Source organism: Oncorhynchus mykiss, chromosome 11 (assembly GCF_013265735.2).
Source record: "Oncorhynchus mykiss isolate Arlee chromosome 11, USDA_OmykA_1.1, whole genome shotgun sequence".
Lineage (NCBI taxonomy): Eukaryota > Metazoa > Chordata > Actinopteri > Salmoniformes > Salmonidae > Oncorhynchus > Oncorhynchus mykiss.
In genome coordinates, this window is record NC_048575.1 from 1,106,872 (window position 1) to 1,129,221 (window position 22,350).

The following is a 22,350-nucleotide window of genomic DNA, read 5'->3' on the forward strand; positions in this document are numbered from 1 at the left end:
TGGGGAGGGTTGAGGAGTGATGGGGAGGGAGAGATGGGGAGGGAGAGATGGGGAGAGCAGGGCAGGGTTGGTGGAGGGCTGGCGGACGGCGTTGCCAGATGTAGAGGCAGACTAACGTGTCTGCTCTCCGGCAGATTAGAAGAGGTCACGCCATTCTAATGAGAGTCATTACTATCACATGATAGAACTAATTAGTAAGCAGCTTATTTACAATACAGATCGTCTGAATCACAAGGTTAATCACATCTGAGACACAGACAGGCCTTCAGATTAGATCTCTGGAGCTTTGTTGTCTCTCTCTCTCTCTCTCTCTCTCTCTCATTCTCTCTCGCTTCATCTCTCTCTCTTCATCTCTCTCTCTGTCTCTTTCTCTCTCTTTCTCTCTCTTTCTGGCTTGCTCGTTCACAATCTTTCTCTCTCATTTGATCTCTCTCTTCATATCCTTCTCTACTTAGAGGGGGGAAAGAGTCATACAGGCCATATGCAGACAGTGTATTATTTTCTCCCCGTGTTTTCGCCAGGAAGCGCTTGACTGCGTAATTATCAAACATCATCAGCCAGGTTTCCCCGTGCAAGCCAAGTTTGTTTGTTCTTCCTGAAATAAGATTTATTTCAACAGCTGCACAACACAGCTACTATTCTATGATCAGGACTTCTAATTGTGCTAATATGCTAATTACACGGTGGTGATATGTTTACCCTGGGAGTGGTACGTGTTGTGTTGTCGTTAGCTCATGAGGCAAGGCTGTCGACCCAGCCACTCCGGCCAGATTGTATAAAGCTCCACAACATGCCGTGGCCCCGGTCAGGAGAGAACAGCAGAGGATCACTTCTGTGTTATTGTCATGGTTATGGGGACATGGAGTGCTTTCTTTCTGTCCGTTGAGGTTTTAGATCTGCATATGGCAGATAGATCAATCCAGAACTAGCTACAGTACCGGGATGGAACTACCTGCGATATTAGGATGGAACTAGCTACAGTACTAGGATGGAACTAGCTACAGTACTAGGATGGAACTAGCTACAGTACTAGGATGGAACTAGCTACAGTACTAGGATGGAACTAGCTATGGTACTATGATGAAACTAGCTACAGTACTAGGATGAAACTAGCTACAGTACTAGGATGAAACTAGCTACAGTACTAGGATGAAACTAGCTACAGTACTAGGATGGAACTAGCTACGGTACTAGGATGGAACTAGCTAAGGTAATAGGATGGAACTAGCTACAGTACTAGGATGAAACTAGCTACGGTACTAGGATGGAACTAGCTACGGTACTAGGATGGAACTAGCTACGGTACTAGGATGGAACTAGCTACAGTACTAGGATGGAACTAGCTACAGTACTAGGATGGAACTAGCTACGGTACTAGGATGGAACTAGCTACGGTACTAGGATGGAACTAGCTACAGTACTAGGATGGAACTAGCTACAGTACTAGGATGGAACTAGCTACAGTACTAGGATGGAACTAGCTACAGTACTAGGATGGAACTAGCTACAGTACTAGGATGGAACTAGCTACAGTACTAGGATGGAACTAGCTACAGTACTAGGATGGAACTAGCTACAGTACTAGGATGGAACTAGCTACGGTACTAGGATGGAACTAGCTACGGTACTAGGATGGAACTAGCTACGGTACTAGGATGGAACTAGCTACGGTACTAGGATGGAACTAGCTACAGTACTAGGATGGAACTAGCTACAGTACTAGGATGAAACTAGCTACAGTACTAGGATGGAACTAGCTACAGTACTAGGATGGAACTAGCTACGGTACTAGGATGGAACTAGCTACGGTACTAGGATGGAACTAGCTACAGTACTAGGATGGAACTAGCTACAGTACTAGGATGGAACTAGCTACAGTACTAGGATGGAACTAGCTACAGTACTAGGATGGAACTAGCTACAGTACTAGGATGGAACTAGCTACGGTACTAGGATGGAACTAGCTACAGTACTAGGATGGAACTAGCTACAGTACTAGGATGGAACTAGCTACGGTACTAGGATGGAACTAGCTACGGTACTAGGATGGAACTAGCTACGGTACTAGGATGGAACTAGCTACAGTACTAGGATGGAACTAGCTACGGTACTAGGCTGGAACCTTTCCTTTAGTTTTTAACATTTCCATTACTGATAAACGAACCCTGCCTGCTCTACATTCCAGACCTCTAGACACAGACAGCCTCAGCAGGTTTACAGTGCTGCATCGTACGCATCATCAGAACCTAACCTGGACCAGGTGTTCAGGAGACACTCTGATAGTAAACTACATGATCACAGAAACATGTTGGTCATGTCTGGGGCTGGTTGATGGTCATGTCTGGGGCTGGTTGTGGTTCATGTCTGGGGCTGGTTGTGGTTCATGTCTGGGGCTGGTTGATGGTCATGTTTGGGGCTGGTTGTGGTTCATGTCTGGGGCTGGTTGTGGTTCATGTCTGGGGCTGGTTGATGGTCATGTCTGGGGCTGGTTGATGTTCATGTCTGGGGCTCGTTGATGGTCATGTCTGGGGCTGGTTGATGGTCATGTCTGGGGCTGGTTGATGGTCATGTCTGGGGCTGGTTGATGGTTATGTCTGGGGCTGGTTGATGGTTATGTCTGGGGCTGGTTGATGGTAATGTCTGGGGCTGGTTGATGGTCATGTCTGGGGCTGGTTGTTGTTCATGTCTGGGGTTGGTTGATGGTCATGTCTGGGGCTGGTTGATGGTCATGCCTGGGGCTGGTTGTTGGTCATGTCTGGGGCTGGTTGATGGTTATGTCTGGGGCTGGTTGATGGTCATGTCTGGGGCTGGTTGATGGTTATGTCTGGGGCTGGTTGCTGGTCATGTCTGGGGCTGGTTGATGGTTATGTCTGGGGCTGGTTGTTGGTCACGTCTGGGGCTGGTTGATGGTCATGTCTGGGGCTGGTTGATGGTTATGTCTGGGGCTGGTTGTGGTTCATGTCTGGGGCTGGTTGATGGTTATGTCTGGGGCTGGTTGATGGTCATGTCTGGGGCTGGTTGATGGTCATGTCTGGGGCTGGTTGATGGTTATGTCTGGGGCTGGTTGATGGTCATGTCTGGGGCTCGTTGCTGGTCATGTCTGGGGCTGGTTGTGGTTAATGTCTGGGGCTGGTCGATGGTCATGTCTGGGGCTGGTTGTGCTTCATGTCTGGGGCTGGTTGTTGGTCATGTCTGGGGCTGGTTGATGGTCATGTCTGGGGCTCGTTGCTGGTCATGTCTGGGGCTGGTTGTGGTTCATGTCTGGGGCTGGTTGATGGCAATGTCTGGGGCTGGTTGAGCTTCATGTCTGGGGCTGGTTGATGGTCATGTCTGTGTCTGGTTGATGGTCATGTCTGGCGCTGGTTGATGGTCATGTCTGGGGCTGGTTGATGGTCATGTCTGGGGCTGGTTGATGGTCATGTCTGGGGCTGGTTGATGGTCATGTCTGGGGCTGGTTGTTGGTCATGTCTGGGGCTGGTTGATGTTACGTCTGGGGCTGGTTGATGGTCATGTCTGGGGCTGGTTGATGGTTATGTCTGGGGCTGGTTGATGGTCATGTCTGGGGCTGGTTGATGGTTATGTCTGGGGCTGGTTGATGGTAATGTCTGGGGCTGGTTGTTGGTCATGTCTGGGGCTGGTTGATGGTCATGTCTGGGGCTGGTTGATGGTCATGTCTGGGGCTGGTTGTTGTTCATGTCTGGGGTTGGTTGATGGTTATGTCTGGGGCTGGTTGTGCTTCATGTCTGGGGCTGGTTGTTGGTCATGTCTGGGGCTGGTTGATGGTCATGTCTGGGGCTGGTTGTGCTTCATGTCTGGGGCTGGTTGTTGGTCATGTCTGGGGCTGGTTGATGGTCATGTCTGTGTCTGGTTGATGGTCATGTCTGGGGCTGGTTGATGGTCATGTCTGGGGCTGGTTGATGGTCATGTCTGGGGCTGGTTGATGGTCATGTCTGGGGCTGGTTGTGCTTCATGTCTGGGGCTGGTTGTGCTTCATGTCTGGGGCTGGTTGTGCTTCATGTCTGGGGCTGGTTGATGGTCATGTCTGGGGTTGGTTGTTGGTCATGTCTGGGGCTGGTTGTTGGTCTGAATAAGTACTTGGCTGGTTCTAGGGTTCTGTCTAGGAGAAGGGGGCATGTGGGCAAGGCAGGCCAAGGTAGTGTTGTACAGACACATCTCTTGTGCCGGTGTAAGTTACACTGGCCTGGAGACCCAGAACCATGAACAGCAACCCTAGGAACACGGACAGACAGACCAGACCAGACAGACCAGACAGACAGACAGACCAGACAGACAGACCAGACAGACAGACCAGACAGACAGACCAGACAGACAGACCAGACAGACAGACCAGACAGACAGACCAGACAGACAGACAGACCAGACAGACAGACCAGACAGACAGACCAGACAGACAGACCAGACAGACCAGACAGACAGACCAGACCAGACAGACAGACAGACCCACCCACCCACCCACCCAACCACCCACCCAACCACCCACCAAACCACCCACCCAACCAAATCATGAGAAAACAAAAAGACAATTAATTGACACATTGGAAAGAATTAACAAAAAAACAGAGCAAGAATACCTGACCACTGTGACTGACCCAAAATTACGGAAAGCTTTGACTATGTACAGACTCAGTGAGCATAGCCTTGCTATTGAGAAAGGCCGCCGTAGGCAGACATGGCTCTCAAGAGAAGACAGGCTATGTGCTCACTGCCCACAAAATGAGGTGGAAACTGAGCTGCACTTCCTATCCTCCTGCCCAACGTATGACCATATTAGAGAGACATATTTCCCTCAGATTACAAAGATCCACAAAGAATTCGAAAACAAATCCAATTTTGATAAACTCCCATATCTACTGGGTGAAATTCCACATTGTGCCATCACAGCAGCAAGATTTGTGACCTGTTGCCACGAGAAAAGGGCAACCAGTAAAGAACACATATCATTGTAAATACAACCCATATTTATGCTTATTTATTTTATATTGTGTCCTTTAACCATTTGTACATTGTTAAAACAGTGTATATATACAGTGCCTTGCGAAAGTATTCGGCCCCCTTGAACTTTGCGACCTTTTGCCACATTTCAGGCTTCAAACATAAAGAAATAAAACTGTATTTTTTTGTGAAGAATCAACAACAAGTGGGACACAATCATGAAGTGGAACGACATTTATTGGATATATCAAACTTTTTTAACAAATCAAAAACTGAAAAATTGGGCGTGCAAAATTATTCAGCCCCTTTACTTTTAGTGCAGCAAACTCTCTCCAGAAGTTCAGTGAGGATCTCTGAATGATCCAATGTTGACCTAAATGACTAATGATGATAAATACAATCCACCTGTGTGTAATCAAGTCTCCGTATAAATGCACCTGCACTGTGACAGTCTCAGAGGTCCGTTAAAAGCGCAGAGAGCATCATGAAGAACAAGGAACACACCAGGCAGGTCCGAGATACTGTTGTGAAGAAGTTTAAAGCCGGATTTGGATACAAAAAGATTTCCCAAGCTTTAAATATCCCAAGGAGCACTGTGCAAGCGTTAATATTGAAATGGAAGGAGTATCAGACCACTGCAAATCTACCAAGACCTGGCCGTCCCTCTAAACTTTCAGCTCATACAAGGAGAAGACTGATCAGAGATGCAGCCAAGAGGCCCATGATCACTCTGGATGAACTGCAGAGATCTACAGCTGAGGTGGGAGACTCTGTCCATAGGACAACAATCAGTCGTATATTGCACAAATCTGGCCTTATGGAAGAGTGGCAAGAAGATAGCCATTTCTTAAAGATATCCATAAAAAGTGTCGTTTAAAGTTTGCCACAAGCCACCTGGGAGACACACCAAACATGTGGAAGAAGGTGCTCTGGTCAGATGAAACCAAAATTGAACTTTTTGGCAACAATGCAAAACGTTATGTTTGGCATAAAAGCAACACAGCTCATCACCCTGAACACACCATCCCCACTGTCAAACATGGTGGTGGCAGCATCATGGTTTGGGCCTGCTTTTCTTCAGCATGGACAGGGAAGATGGTTAAAATTGATGGGAAGATGGATGGAGCCAAATACAGGACCATTCTGGAAGAAAACCTGATGGAGTCTGCAAAAGACCTGAGACTGGGACGGAGATTTGTCTTCCAACAAGACAATGATCCAAAACATAAAGCAAAATCTACAATGGAATGGTTCAAAAATAAACATATCCAGGTGTTAGAATGGCCAAGTCAAAGTCCAGACCTGAATCCAATCGAGAATCTGTGGAAAGAACTGAAAACTGCTGTTCACAAATGCTCTCCATCCAACCTCACTGAGCTCGAGCTGTTTTGCAAGGAGGAATGGGAAAAAATGTCAGTCTCTCGATGTGCAAAACTGATAGAGACATACCCCAAGCGACTTACAGCTGTAATCGCAGCAAAAGGTGGCGCTACAAAGTATTAACTTAAGGGGGCTGAATAATTTTGCACGCCCAATTTTTCAGTTTTTGATTTGTTAAAAAAGTTTGAAATATCCAATAAATGTCGTTCCACTTCATGATTGTGTCCCACTTGTTGTTGATTCTTCACAAAAAATACAGTTTTATATATTTATGTTTGAAGCCTGAAATGTGGCAAAAGGTCGCAAAGTTCAAGGGGGCCGAATACTTTCGCAAGGCACTGTATATATAATATGACATTTGTAATGTCTTTATTGTTTTTTGAAACTTCTGTATGTGTAATGTTTACTGTTAATTTTTATTGTTTATTTCACTTTATATATTCACTTTATATATTATCTACCTCACCTGCTTTGGCAATGTTAACACGTTTCCCATGCCAATAAAGCCCTTGAATTGAATTGAATTGAATAGAGAGAGAGAGACAGAGAGACAGATAGGGGGAGAGAGAGAGAGACAGACAGAGAGAGAGAGACAGAGAGAGACAGAGATAGAAAGAGAGACAGATAGAGAGACAGATAGATCGAGAGACTGATAGATAGAGAGACAGAGAGAGAGACAGACAGAGAGAGAGACAGATAGGGAGAGGGAGACAGATAGATAGAGAGACAGACAGAGAGAGAGAGACAGACAGACAGAGAGAGCACCGCTGGACTGGTGTCCCAGACTTGTGTATGTGTCCTGGCTGATGCATGTGTGCATGTGCTTGTGTGTTTGTGCATGTGTGTGTTGTATTCACACTCTCTTTCTCTCTCTATTTTATAGTTGGGGCAGTAAAAGTTGTGTATCTCAACCTGTTGGCTCTGAGGCCTGGCTTAACGATGCTCAGCGGAGTCTCCCGTGGAGAAGAGACATATTTATGTTGGCAATATATGCCAGGGAATTAAGATCATAAAACTGGATGACCACACAAAAATGTCATTAACTGCGAGGGGAGGCTGTTTGATAAGAGCAGCTTTATTAATGCACCATGGGTTGAAGTGAAACCGTCCGCACATCACTTTCTTACCAACAATATCTCCCTTTGTTCTGTTGTTTTCTAGCTGCATTCAAAGGACAGGATATATCCCCACTAAATATCCTGCTCTGTTTGGACAGGCCATCAGTATTACTACATCATCACAGAGGGTACAACTATGTCAGTAATGCTTTATTTTGTTGTATTTCTGGACCACTGGTAGGGTTATAGCTAAGTTCTGGACCACTGGTAAGGTTATAGCTATGTTCTGGACCACTGGTAGGGTTAAAGCTAAGTTCTGGACCACATGTAGGGTTATAGCTATGTTCTGGATCACTGGTAGGGGTATAGCTATGTTCTAGACCACTGGTAGGGTTATAGCTATGTTCTGGACCACTGGTAGGGGTATAGCTATGTTCTGGACCACTGGTAGGGTTAAAGCTATGTTCTGGACCACAGGTAGGGTTATAGCTATGCTCTGGACCACTGGTAGGGATATAGCTATGTTCTAGACCACTGGTAGGGTTATATCTATGTTCTGGACCACTGGTAGGGTTATAGCTATGTTTTGGACCACTGGTAGGGTTATAGTTGTGTTCTGGACCACTGGTAGGGTTATAGCTATGTTCTGGACCACTGGCAGGGTTATAGCTATGTTCTAGACCACTGGTAGGGTTATAGCTATGTTCTGGACCACTGGTAGGGTTATAGCTATGTTCTGGCCCACTGGTGGGGTTATAGCTATGTTCTGGCCCACTGGTAGGGTTATAGCTATGTTGTGGACCACTGTAGGGTTATAGCTATGTTCTGGACCACTGGTAGGGTTATAGCTATGTTCTGGACCACTGGTAGGGTTATAGCTATGTTCTGGACCACTGTAGGGTTATAGCTATGTTCTGGCCCACTGGTGGGGTTATAGCTATGTTCTGGACCACTGGTAGGGTTATAGCTATGTTGTGGACCACTGTAGGGTTATAGCTATGTTGTGGACCACTGGTAGGGTTATAGCTATGTTCTGGACCACTGGTAGGGTTATAGCTATGTTCTGGACCACTGTAGGGTTATAGCTATGGAACCCTCTTTGGAAACGGTTATACATTGAACTCAAAAATGTTCTGCCTGGATCTGAAATGTTTCTAAAGGAACAAAAAGGGGTCCTCAAAGGGTTCTCTGATGGGGACAGCCAATTAACACTTTTTTTTAAGAGTGTAGCATTTGAAGTGTGTTCTAAACTTCAATGTCCCTGTCAATGATTTCCTAGTAGTGAAATAAATCCATGAGTTCTGAGTTTATATATATAGTTAACCCTTATATGCTCTCCCCTTCTTTCCATATGAGCCGTCAAAACAAAGGTACATTTGTAGTATTTGTATTTGTAGTATTTGTAGTAGTAGTTGTATTAATAGTATCAGTATTAGTATTATTAGTATTATTAGCATTGGTATTATTAGTATCATTAATAGTATTAGTATTGGTATTATTAGTATTATTAGTATTATTAACAGTATTCGTAGTAGTAGTGTTATTATTGGTATTAATATTATTGGTAATATTATTATTATTATTATTATTATTATTATTATTATTATTATTATTATTATTATTGGTATTAATATTATTACTAGTACTAGTAGTATTTGTAGTATTATTAGTGTTATTAGTGTTAGTGGTATTACTATTATTAATATGTATTATTATTATTGGTATTATTAGTATTAGTGTTATTAGTATTATTTGTAGTATTATTATTACTATTAGTAGTATTTGTAGTATTAGTGGTATGAATAGTTTTGGTTTTATTATTAGTATTAATAGTATTAGTATCAGTATTATTAGTAGTATTAGTATAATTAGTAGCATCAGTATTAGTATTATTAGTAGTATCAGTATTATTAGCAGTGTTAGTAGTATTAGTATTAGTAGTATTAGTAGTGTTAATGATATCAGTATTAGTATTATTAGTAGTATTAGCACTAGTAGTGGTATTGGTAGTAGTATTGTTAGTAGTATTGTTAGTATTATTAGTAGTATTAATCGTATCAGGATTAGTGGTAGTAGTGGTTTTAGTAGTATTAATAGTATGCGTGGTATTGGTAGTATTAGTATTATTAGTGGTATTAATAGTATCAGTATTCATATTATTAGTAGTACTGGTATTAGTAGTATTAGCGGTAGTGTTAGTATTAGTGTCATTAGCAGTATTAGTATTAGTAGTAGTATTGGTGGTACTAGTATTATTATTAGCAGTATAAATAGTATTGGTATTAGTATTATCAGTGGTATTAGTATTATTAATACTATTAGTAGAATTAGTATTACTATTGGTAGTAGTATTAGTGTTACTAGTAGTGTTAGTATTTTTTTTTTGCAACTTGGGTTTGAGAATAGCGCTTTACAAAATAAATGAATGATTTATTGTTATCACGAATGTGGACTGTCCATATAAAAATAAATGTAGTAAAGTAATCACTGTCAGTGTAAAGTATCTAACCCCTGGGATGTCCTCAGCAAACAGGCTCACAATGTTGGTCGGCATTTTAGTCTGCAGTATCTGGTGTTTTTATTTAACCAGGAAAGTCAGATAAGAACAAATTCTTATTTTCAATGACGGCCTACCGGGGACCAGCCTTGTTCAGGGGCAGAAAGACAGATTTTTACCTTCTCAGCTAAGGGATTCGATCCAGCAACTTTTCGGTTACTGGCCCAACGCTCTAACCACAAGGCCTGTCGCCCCATGAGGGATAGTTGGCATGTTCAGAAAGTGAAGAATTGATCTGAATTGTGTTTGTAATTAGCGTCTTCCCCGGCGGATCGTCTGCTCATTAAGAAGAGTATGGTAATGAGGCTGCTGATGAATAAACGTGTGTCAAACTGTCATGAAGCCACAGTCAGTCTGCCAACTGTCAAAATAACAAACTTTATGAACACCTCGTCCTGGACAAAGACAAAATGTTGGTTTAGCTCTCTAGGCTTTCAGATGAAAGTGAGCCTAATGATGGGACAATATGATTTAATCCCCATTGTTCAGGCTCTCCAGTGTGTCTGTAAAACAAAACCTTTCACTGCACCTATCCACATTTTCACACTCAGTAAACTGTTTTCAACACTGTACTTCATTTAAACCTCATCTCTCACAGTAAACTGTTTTCAACACCGTTAATATACTGTACTTCATTTAAACCTCATCTCTCACAGTAAACTGTTTTCAACACTGTTAATATACTGTACTTCATTTAAACCTCATCTCTCACAGTAAACTGTTTTCAACACTGTTAATATACTGTACTTCATTTAAACCTCATCTCTCACAGTAAACTGTTTTCAACACTGTTAATAACCTCATCTCTCACAGTAAACTGTTTTCAACACCGTTAATATACTGTACTTCATTTAAACCTCATCTCTCACAGTAAACTGTTTTCAACACTGTTAATATACTGTACTTCATTTAAACTTCATCTCTCACAGTAAACTGTTTTCAACACTGTTAATATACTGTACTTCATTTAAACCTCATCTCTCACAGTAAACTGTTTTCAACACCGTTAATATACTGTACTTCATTTAAACCTCATCTCTCACAGTAAACTGTTTTCAACACTGTTAATATACTGTACTTCATTTAAACCTCATCTCTCACAGTAAACTGTTTTCAACACTGTTAATAACCTCATCTCTCACAGTAAACTGTTTTCAACACCGTTAATATACTGTACTTCATTTAAACCTCATCTCTCACAGTAAACTGTTTTCAACACTGTTAATATACTGTACTTCATTTAAACTTCATCTCTCACAGTAAACTGTTTTCAACACTGTTAATATACTGTACTTCATTTAAACCTCATCTCTCACAGTAAACTGTTTTCAACACCGTTAATATACTGTACTTCATTTAAACCTCATCTCTCACAGTAAACTGTTTTCAACACTGTTAATATACTGTACTTCATTTAAACCTCATCTCTCACAGTAAACTGTTTTCAACACTGTTAATATACTGTACTTCATTTAAACCTCATCTCTCACAGTAAACTGTTTTCAACACCGTTAATATACTGTACTTCATTTAAACCTCATCTCTCACAGTAAACTGTTTTCAACACTGTTAATATACTGTACTTCATTTAAACTTCATCTCTCACAGTAAACTGTTTTCAACACCGTTAATATACTGTACTTCATTTAAACCTCATCTCTCACAGTAAACTGTTTTCAACACTGTTAATATACTGTACTTCATTTAAACCTCATCTCTCACAGTAAACTGTTCATCAGATGACACTCATAGGACTTCATGTTACACAATACATGTATGTTTTGTTCGGTAAAGTTCATATTTATATCCAGAAATCTGAGTTTACATTGGCGTGTTATGTTCCGTAGTTCCAAAACATGCGGTGATGCTGCAGAGAGCCACATCAATTTACAGAAATACTCATAATAAACATTTATAAAACATACAACTGTAACGGTTTTCTTGATGAGAAGGAGAGTCGGACCAAAATGCGGCGTGTCTATTGCAATCCATGTTTAATGAAGAAACACACTAAACACAAACACTACCAAAACAATAAACTTAACAAAAACCGAAACAGCCTATACTTGTGTAACCTAACACAGAACAATGACATCAGGACACTAAGGACAATCACCCACCACAAACTCAAAGAATATGGCTGCCTAAATATGGTTCCCAATCAGAGACAACGATAAACACCTGCCTCTGATTGAGAACCACTTCAGACAGCCATAGACTTAGCTAGAACACCCCACTAGCTACAATCCCCATACATACACACCACATACAAAAACCCATGCCACACCCTGGCCTGACAAAATAAATAAAGATAAACACAAAATACTTTGACCAGGGTGTGACAGAACCCCCCCCCTAAGGTGCGGACTCCCGAACGCACCTCAAAACAATAGGGAGGGTCCGGGTGGGCGTCTGTCCATGGTGGCGGCTCCGGCGCGGGACGTGGACCCCACTCAATCAATGTCTTAATCCCTTCTCCTCGCGTCCCTGGATAGTCCACCCTCGCCGCCGACCATGGCCTAGTAGTCCTCACCCAGAACCCCACTGGACTGAGGAGCAGATCGGGACTGAGGGGCAGCTCGGGACTGAGGCAGCTCGGGACTGAGGGGAAGCTCAGGAGTGAGAGGAAGCTCAGGAGTGAGAGGAAGCTCAGGAGTGAGAGGAAGCTCAGGCAGGTTGATGAATCTACCAGATCCAGGCTGGCTGGTGGTTTCGGCAGATCCTGGCTGACTGGCAGATCTTGGCTGACTGGCAGATCCTGGCTGACTGGCAGATCTTGGCTGACTGGCAGATCTTGGCTGACTGGCAGATCCTGGCTGACTGGCAGATCCTGGCCGACTGGCAGATCCTGGCCGACTGGCAGATCTGGAAGAGTCTGGTCGACTGGCAGATCTGGAAGAGTCTGGTCGACTGGCAGATCTGGAAGAGTCTGGTCGACTGGCAGATCTGGAAGAGTCTGGTCGACTGGCAGATCTGGAAGAGTCTGGTCGACTGGCAGATCTGGAAGAGTCTGGTCGACTGGCAGATCTGGAAGAGTCTGGTCGACTGGCAGATCTGGAAGAGTCTGGTCGACTGGCAGATCTGGAAGAGTCTGGTCGACTGGCAGATCTGGAAGAGTCTGGTCGACTGGCAGATCTGGAAGAGTCTGGTCGACTGGCAGATCTGGAAGAGTCTGGTCGACTGGCAGATCTGGAAGAGTCTGGTCGACTGGCAGATCTGGAAGAGTCTGGTCGACTGGCAGATCTGGAAGAGTCTGGTCGACTGGCAGATCTGGAAGAGTCTGGTCGACTGGCAGATCTGGAAGAGTCTGGTCGACTGGCAGATCTGGAAGAGTCTGGTCGACTGGCAGATCTGGAAGAGTCTGGTCGACTGGCAGATCTGGGAGAGTCTGGTCGACTGGCAGCTCTGGCTGCTCCATGCTGACTGGCTGCTCCATGATGACTGGCAGCTCTGGCTGCTCCATGCTGACTGGCTGCTCCATGATGACTGGCAGCTCTGGCTGCTCCATGCTGACTGGCTGCTCCATGCTGACTGGCAGCTCTGGCTGCTCCATGCTGACTGGCTGCTCCATGCTGACTGGCAGCTCTGGCTGCTCCATGCTGACTGGCTGCTCTGGCTGCTCCATGCTGACTGGCTGCTCCATGCTGACTGGCTGCTCCATGCTGACTGGCGGCCCTGGCTGCTCCATGCTGACTGGCGGCCCTGGCTGCTCCATGCTGACTGGCGGCCCTGGCTGCTCCATGCTGACTGGCAGCTCTGGCGGCTCCTTGCAGACTGGCAGCTCTGGCGGCATCCTGCAGACAGGCAGCTCTGGCGGCATCCTGCAGACAGGCAGCTCTGGCCGCTCCTTGCAGACTGGCAGCTCCTTGCAGACTGGCAGCTCTATGCAGACTGGCAGCTCCTTGCAGACTGACAGCTCCTTGCTAACTGGCAGCTCTATGCTAACTGGCAGCTCTATGCTAACTGGCAGCTCTATGCTAACTGGCAGCTCTATGCTAACTGGCAGCTCTATGCTAACTGGCAGCTCTATGCTAACTGGCAGTTCTGAACAGGCGGGAGACTCCGGCAGCGCTGTAGAGAAGGAAGGCTCTAACAGCGCTAAACAGGCGGGAGACTCCGACAGCGCTGGAGAGGAGGAGGGCTCCGACAGCGCTGGACAGGCGAGGCGCACTGTAGGCCTGATGCGTGGTGCTGGCACTGGTGGTACTGGGCCGAGGACACGCACAGGAAGCCTGGTGCGGGGAGCTGCTACCGGAGGGCTGGGGTGTGGAGGTGGCACAGGATGGGTTAGACCGTGAAGGCGTACTGGAGATCTTGAGAGCAGTGCTGGCACAGGACGTGCAAGGCTAGGGAGGTGCACAGGAGGCCTGGTACGTGAGACTGGCACCATCTTCACCAGCCGACTAACACGCACCTCAGGACGAGTATGGAGCGCTGACCCAGGTGCCATCAAATCCCCGACACGCTCCGTCGGGCGAATTCCATGTTTAAAACACCAACACAGCAACTCCCTCATTTCTCTCTCCTCCAATCTCCCCATTAACTCCTTCACAGTCTCTGTTTCGCTCACCTCCAACACCGGCTCTGGTTCTGGTCTCCTCCTTGGCTCCTCACGATAAACAGGGAGAGTTGGCTCAGGTCTGGCTCCTGACTCTGCCACACTCTCCCTGAGCCCCCCCCCAAGAAATTTTTGGGGCTGACTATGGGGCCTCCGTCCGCGCCGCCTTGCTTGCTTCGCAAACTCCATTCTCCTATATCCTTCCAAGAAGTATAGTCCATACTGTACTCCACTTTGGGCTGTTCCTGCCTGTTGACACGCTGCTTGGTCCGTTGGTGGTGGGTGATTCTGTAACGGTTTTCTTGATGAGAAGGAGAGTCGGACCAAAATGCGGCGTGTCTATTGCAATCCATGTTTAATGAAGAAACACACTAAACACAAACACAACCAAAACAATAAACTTAACAAAAACCGAAACAGCCTATACTTGTGTAACCTAACACAGAACAATGACATCAGGACACTAAGGACAATCACCCACCACAAACTCAAAGAATATGGCTGCCTAAATATGGTTCCCAATCAGAGACAACGATAAACACCTGCCTCTGATTGAGAACCACTTCAGACAGCCATAGACTTAGCTAGAACACCCCACTAGCTACAATCCCCATACATACACACCACATACAAAAACCCATGCCACACCCTGGCCTGACAAAATAAATAAAGATAAACACAAAATACTTTGACCAGGGTGTGACAACAACTGTTATGCATGGATTTATAGATCCACTTCTCCTTAATTAAACAGCTTGGAACAATTACAGAAAATAATGGCATGGCTTTAGAAGCTTCTGATAGGGTAATTGACATCATTTGAGTCAATTGAAGATGTACCTGTGGATGTATTTCAAGACCTACCTTCAAACTCAGTGCCTCTTTGCTTGATATCATGGGAAAATCAAAAGAAATCAGCCAAGACCTCAGGAAAAAAATTGTAGACTGCCACAAGTCTGGTTCATGCTTGGGAGCAATTTCCAAATGCCTGAAGGACCATGTTCATCTGTACAAACAATTGTATGCAAGTATAAACACCATGGGACCACGCAGCCGTCATACCGCTCAGGAAGGAGACTTTGGTGCGAAAAGTGCAAATCAATCCCAGAACAACAGCAAAGGACCTTGTGAAGATGCTGGAGGAAACAGGTACAAAGTATCTATGTCCACTGTAAAACAAGTCTTATATCAACATCACCAGAAAGGCCGCTCAGCAAGGAAGAAGCCACTGCTCCAAAACGGCCATAAAAAGACAGAAAACTGTTTCCAACTGCACATGGGAACAAAGATCGTACTTTTTGGAGAAATGTCCTCTGGTCTGATGAAACAAAAGTAGAATTGTTTGGCCATAGGGTCCATCATTATGTTTGGCGGAAACGTTTGACCCAAGTTAAACAATTTAAAGGCAATACTACCAACTACTAATTGAGTGTATGTAAACTTCTGACCCACTGGGGATGTGATGAAAGAAATAGAAGCTGAAATCAATCATTATGTCTAATATTATTCTGACATTTCACATTCTTAAAATATAGTGGTGATCCTAACTGACCTAAAAAAATGAATTTTTACTGGGATTAAATGTCAGGAATTGTGAAAAACCGAGTTGAAATGTAGTTGGCTAAGGTGTATGTAATCTTCCGTCTTCTGTATACTTAATAAAACCTCTCTACGCTAGGGGGCGGTATTTTCACGTCCGGATGAAAATCATGCCCAAAGTAAACTGCCTGCTACTCAGGCCCAGAGGCAAGAATATACATATCATTAGTATATATGGATAGAAAACACTCTGACATTTCTAAAACTGTTTGAATGATGTCTGTGAATATAACAGAACTAATTTGGCAGGTGAAACCATCCAGGAATATTCTTTTTTGAGGTCACTCTCTTTTCAATAGATTTTCTATGGGGATCTAGATTTCAAAGGCACTTGCTTGCAGTTCCTATCACTTCCACTGGATGTCAACAGTCTTTAGAAATTGGTTGGGTTTTTTAATTTGAGAAATGAAGAAGTAGACCTGTTCAGAACGAGGCTTGAATCTAGTGTACTGTTTGTTGGAGGCGCACAACCTGAAAGCATGCTCCACTTTGTTTTCGTCTGGTATTGAACGCAGTTTATCCCGTCTTAAATTTTAGCGATGATTTACGTTTAAAAATACCTAAAGTTTTATTCGGAAAGTTGTTTGAAATGTTTGGACAAAGATTACAGGTAAGATATTTTGTAGTCATGTTGCGCGAGTTGGAACCGGTGTTTTTCTGGATCAAACGCACCAAAGAAATTGACATTTTGGATATATAATGATGGAATTAATTGAACAAAAGGACCATTATTGATGTTTATGGGACATATTGCGCCTGGCGGGATGAAATATGATTGTCTGTGCTTGTTTGATAGGGTGCTTTCCTCAGATAATCGCATGGTTTGTTTTCGCCATAAAGCCTTTTTGAAATCTGACACCGTGGCCGGATTAACAAGAAGTCAAGCTTTAATTTGACATATTGCATGTGTATTATTGCATGTGTATTTTCAAGAATGTTAATTATTATACAATTATTTACAATTCTGTATTTTGAATTTGGCACCCTGCACTTTCACTGGATGTTGGTCAGGTGGGACGGTAGCGTCCCATCTAGCCTAGAGAGGTCATTAATAAAACACAGATAGTAGTAACCAAAAAACTGGTTAAACATCTGATGCAGCACTCCATTCACTCTCCTTGGTAAAATAGCCCTTACACAGCCTTGAGGTGGGTTTTGTGTCATTGTCCTGTTGAAAGACAAATGACAGTCCCACTAAGTGCAAAACAGATGGGATTGCGTATCGCTGCAGAATGCTGTGGTAGCCATGCTGGTTTAGTTTGCCTTGAATTCTAAATAAATCACAGACAGTGTCACCAGCAAAGCACCCCCACACCCTCACCCCCACACCCCCTTTGGACTTATCAGACCAAAGGACAAATTTCCACTGGTCTCATGTCCATTGCTTGGGTTTCTTGGTTCATGTATCTTGGCCCAAGCAAGTCTCTTCTTCTCATTGGTGTCCTTTAGTAGTGGTTTCTTTGCAGCAATTCGACCATGAAGGCCTGATTCACACAGTCTCCTCTGATCAGTTGATGTTGAGATGTGTCTGTTACTTGAACTCTGTGAAGCATATATTTGGGTTGCAATCTGAGGAGAAGTTAACTCTAACAAACTTATCCTCTGCAGCAGAGGTAACTCTGGGTCTTCCTTTCCTATGGCGGGGTTCATGAGAGCCAGTTTCATCATAGCGCTTGATGGTTTTTGCGACTGCCCTTGAAACTTTCAAAGTTCTTGAAATGTTCTGCATTGACTGACCTTCATGTCTTAAAGTAATGATGGACTGTCGTTTCTCTTTGCTCATTTGAGCTGTTCTTGCCATAATATTGACTTGGTACTTTACCAAATAGGGCTATCTTCTGTATACCACCCCTACCTTGTCACAACACAACTGATTGGCTCAAATTCCATTAAGAAGGAAATAAATTCCACAAATGTACTTTTAATGAATTAACCTCATGGTTGAGAGAATGCCAAGAGTTTACAAAGCTGTCATCAAGGCAAAGGGTGGCTACTTTGAATAATCTCAAATATAAGATATATTTTGATTTGTTTACAAAATAATTGGAAACTACATGATTCCATAAGTGTTCTTTCATAGTTTTGATGTCTTCACTGTTATTCTACAATATAGAAAATAGTAAAAATTAAAGAAAAACCCTGGAATGAGTAGGTGCGTCCAAACCTTTGACTGGTACTGTATATATATTTTTTTGTCAATTTCAATTTACCACAGAATTGTATTTTTTACAGGTCAGCCAATATATGTTTTGACCACAGAATTGTATTTTTTACAGGTCAGCCAATATATGTTTTGACCACAGAATTGTATTTTTTACAGGTCAGCCAATATACGTTTTGACCACAGAATTGTATTTTTTACAGGTCAGCCAATATACGTTTTGACCACAGAATTGTATTTTTTACAGGTCAGCCAATATACGTTTTGACCACAGAATTGTATTTTTTACAGGTCAGCCAATATACGTTTTGACCACAGAATTGTATTTTTTACAGGTCAGCCAATATACGTTTTGACCACAGAATTGTATTTTTTACAGGTCAGCCAATATAGGTTTTGACCACAGAATTGTATTTTTTACAGGTCAGCCAATATACGTTTTGACCACAGAATTGTATTTTTTACAGGTCAGCCAATATACGTTTTGACCACAGAATTGTATTTTTTACAGGTCAGCCAATATACGTTTTGACCACAGAATTGTATTTTTTACAGGTCAGCCAATATACGTTTTGACCACAGAATTGTATTTTTTACAGGTCAGCCAATATATGTTTTGACCACAGAATTGTATTTTTTACAGGTCAGCCAATATATGTTTTGACCACAGAATTGTATTTTTTACAGGTCAGCCAATATATGTTTTGACCACAGAATTGTATTTTTTACAGGTCAGCCAATATATGTTTTGACCACAGAATTGTATTTTTTACAGGTCAGCCAATATATGTTTTGACCACAGAATTGTATTTTTTACAGGTCAGCCAATATATGTTTTGACCACAGAATTGTATTTTTTACAGGACAGCCAATATATGTTTTGACCACAGAATTGTATTTTTTACAGGTCAGCCAATATATGTTTTGACCACAGAATTGCATTTTTTACAGGTCAGCCAATATATGTTTTGACCACAGAATTGTATTTTTTACAGGTCAGCCAATATATGTTTTGACCACAGAATTGTATTTTTTACAGGTCAGCCAATATACGTTTTGACCACAGAATTGTATTTTTTACAGGTCAGCCAATATACGTTTTGACCACAGAATTGTATTTTTTACAGGTCAGCCAATATGTGTGTTGGATTTCTAAGATATTCTCAGGTTTGTATCAAAACAAATTGTCAAAAAACTCTAAGTCCAGCCTGTAGGACCTGTTTCAAATGATGATGTTAACAGCTCATATGCTTACCCTCTCGGCAATGGGAAAAACACCCTTTCTATTTCATTTACTTTTACCCAAGTTCAATTACATTCTTCTCACCATAAAATCATGTAATATAAAATAACGGCACAGGATTTATAACCATATCTTGTCTGCTCAATGAACTACCCTACAGCCTAAAATGCCTGTGGCATGGCGCATAGCCAGACAACTCAGAATATGTTAAACATGTTTATATTAATTAATGGTCAGTTACAGTTACCGTCTGACAAAACGTCATGACCTAGTCAGGTCTCCACAAGGTAGTAAGATGTACGAAGTGGTCATTCCCCTCAGTCTCTCCTAGCGAGGGCCACAGATGTAAAAAAAAAAAATAAGGGCACATTTTACAACACATTCATTTCATGGGAGGACCAGGGAGTAAATGCCATGTTTGAACAAAGATAAAAGTTGTATCTTTCTGCCAAGAACGTGTTTTCTTTTTTGAGACCTTTTGTAAGGAATACTTTGATGCAAATTTCCAAAACAATTTTTATACGTTCTCCATAACTTTATGTATAGTATAAGTGTGCATTATTTTAAAATCTTTCAAAAAGAAAGCCCACACTTCTCTCTATGTAATGCTCCGGGTGTCGTGGGTGTGGAGTCAAATGCAGGAGACAGAGAGTTCAATGCTGCGCGTCTTTTAATCGCACCAATGCACCACAGGGTGCTCACAAAAACGTTACGTTCCCAAAACACAGGGAATCAAAATGTACAATGGGAAACAATCCCGACCGGACACTAACACGTGCCTATACCACAGAGCCGAAGGTTTACATAGAAATAATCCCGCACAACAACCAGGCGGGCCGGCTGTCTAATAAAGACAAACTAATTAAACATTCACAGGTGCTACCACTCAACATACAAGGAGGGGAAGGAAAAACAATCAGTGGCAGCTAATAGGCCGGTGACGACGACCGCCGAGCGCCACCTGCCCGGGAAAGGGAAACACCCTCGGTCGGACTCGTGACACTCTACTTCATAAATTCCACATAATCAAATATTTTGATGACAATTTTTTTTTTTTTTTTTTTTTTTTTTTTTTTTTTTACATTCTCCCATGTGTTCACGTAAAACTGTTTTTCTTCTATTGTGTGTCGATGAAGCAAACCTTCATAAACCCCACCAATATGAAACCTCCATTCTTCATAAACCCCACCAATATGAAACCTCCATTCTTCATAAACCCAACCAATATGAAAACTCCATTCTTCATAAACCTAACCAATATAACATAAAGAGGATAATTGTATGTATTGTATAATAATAATAAAGGTAAATATTGCAGTTAATTATTAATCTGATACACTGAATGCACTCAATGCTTTGTGGTGCGAAGTAACTAATAAGCGTGTGGAGAGATTAGACATTTAGCAAAGAAGAGCTTAGACTTTTAGCATGGAGAGATTAGACATTTAGCATGGAGAGATTAGACATTTAGCAAAGAAGAGTTTAGACTTTTAGCATGGAGAGATTAGACATTTAGCATGGAGAGATTAGACATTTAGCATGGAGAGATTAGACATTTAGCATGGAGAGATTAGACATTTAGCATGGAGAGATTAGACATTTAGCATGGATAGATTAGACATTTAGCATGGAGAGATTAGACATTTAGCATGGAGAGATTAGACATTTAGCATGGATAGATTAGACATTTAGCAAAGAAGAGCTTAGACTTTTAGCATGGAGAGATTAGACAGTTAGCATGGAGAGATTAGACATTTAGCAAAGAAGAGTTTAGACATTTAGCATGGAGAGATTAGACATTGAGCATGGAGAGATTAGACATTTAGCATGGAGAGATTAGACGTTTAGCAAAGAAGAGCTTAGACTTTTAGCATGGAGAGATTAGACATTTAGCATGGAGAGATTAGACGTTTAGCAAAGAAGAGCTTAGACTTTTACCATGGAAAAAAAGTATATATACAGTGAGTGCAAATGAGGTAAATTAAGGAAATAAATAGGCCATGGTGGCGAAGTAATTACATTATAGCAATTAAACACTGGAATGGTAGATCGGCAGAAGATGAATGTGAAGGTAGAGATACTGGGGTGCAAAGGAGCAAGATAAATAAATAAATACCAGTATGGGGATGAGGTAGGTAGATAGATGGGCTGTTTACAGGTGGGTAAGTACAGGTGCAGTGATATGTAAGCTGCTCTGACAGCTGGTGCTTAAAGCTAGTGAGGGAGATGTGAGTCTCCAGCTTCAGAGATTTTTGCAATTCGTTCCAGTCATGGGCAGCAGAGAACTGGAAGGAAAGACGACCAAAGGAGGAATTGGCTTTGGGGGTGACCAGTGAGATATACCTGCTGGAGCGCGTGCTACGAGTGGGTGCTGTTGTATTGTAGATATGTAGTGGTGGTATTATACATGTTGTATTGTAGTGGTGGTATTATACATGTTGTATTGTAGTGGTGGTATTATACATGTTGTATTGTAGTGGTGGTATTATATATGTTGTATTGTAGTGGTGGATTTATACATGTTGTATTGTAGTGGTGGTATTATGCATGTTGTATTGTAGTGGTGGTATTATACATGTTGTATTGTAGTGGTGGTATTATACATGTTGTATTGTAGTGGTGGTATTATACATGTTGTATTGTAGTGGTGGTATTATACATGTTGTATTGTAGTGGTGGTATTATACATGTTGTATTGTAGTGGTGGTATTATACATGTTGTATTGTAGTGGTGGTATTATACATGTTGTATTGTAGTGGTGGTGTTATTATACATGTTGTATTGTAGTGGTGGTATTATACATGTTGTATTGTAGATATGTAGTGGTGGATTTATACATG

The 22,350-nt window shown here is 42.5% G+C and overlaps 1 long non-coding RNA gene across 1 annotated transcript; it reads right to left on the reverse strand.

Moving 5' to 3' along the window:
• Window positions 1-10,523: 10,523 nt before the first annotated feature.
• Window positions 10,524-11,210, reverse strand: LOC118937433. The gene is made up of 3 exons (XR_005034784.1): window positions 11,079-11,210; window positions 10,748-11,037; window positions 10,524-10,706 (listed from the first exon to the last, which is right to left on the reverse strand). It is a non-coding gene; the product is annotated as an uncharacterized LOC118937433 (long non-coding RNA).
• Window positions 11,211-22,350: the final 11,140 nt, after the last annotated feature.